General features: G+C 51.5%; 1 protein-coding gene across 1 annotated transcript in view; it reads right to left on the bottom strand.

Annotated features, from left to right (window-relative positions):
• LOC104512053 (lymphocyte-specific protein 1-like) overlaps positions 1 to 643 on the bottom strand; it is a gene marked incomplete at its 5' end in the record, with an annotated part of 23,257 nt that overhangs the window by 20,550 nt on the left and 2,064 nt on the right. The window lies entirely within an intron of this gene.

Below are 643 nucleotides of genomic sequence, written 5' to 3'. Positions count from 1 at the left end.
ACTTTCCCCTACAGCTTTGGCCGGACACATGCACTTGCACGACTGGCTCCCCCACTGTGAACACCCTACTGCTGTACCAAGCCGCAGCCTTCCCGGGGCACACAGCTGACAACACCAGATGTGGGCTGGCCCTGCACCGGGATTGTTGAGTTTTTCCTATTTCTTTCCTTGCATTCAGAAAGAGAATCACCTCCTGGCCAAGGGTCCTACGTGGGCAGCCACACCGCAAGCATCACCCTAAAGAGGTGGCTTCACAGATGCTTTTGGGATGCAGGGTAATCATGTTGCCTGGGAGTGGGAATTAGGATGGGGGACCCACAGATTAGTTTAAAACTCAGAGATTCAAAATATATAATAAATGTGAGCGAGTCTTTTCTTTGCCTCTCTGGGCATTTTGGGCTTGTCAGGAGATGCTTAGCCTCCTCCATGACTGGTGGCTTCAGAGGCATCTGGACAAGCTGGATGGAGGAGGTGCATTCCCTGAAAGGAGGCTGCAGAGAGGTGGGGGTTGGTCTCTTCTCCCAAATGACAAGTGATAGGACAAGAGGAAACAGCCTCAGGTTGTGCCAGGGAAGCTTTAGCTTGGATAATGGCAAAAATTTCTTTACTGAAAGGGTTGTCAGGGAATGGAAAGGGCTGGCCG

This window comes from Eurypyga helias, unplaced genomic scaffold (assembly GCF_000690775.1).
Source record: "Eurypyga helias isolate BGI_N326 unplaced genomic scaffold, ASM69077v1 scaffold17827, whole genome shotgun sequence".
In the NCBI taxonomy this organism is placed as follows: domain Eukaryota; kingdom Metazoa; phylum Chordata; class Aves; order Eurypygiformes; family Eurypygidae; genus Eurypyga; species Eurypyga helias.
The sequence above is the reverse complement of the archived record's forward strand: the minus strand, read 5'-3'. Positions and strand labels throughout refer to the sequence as shown.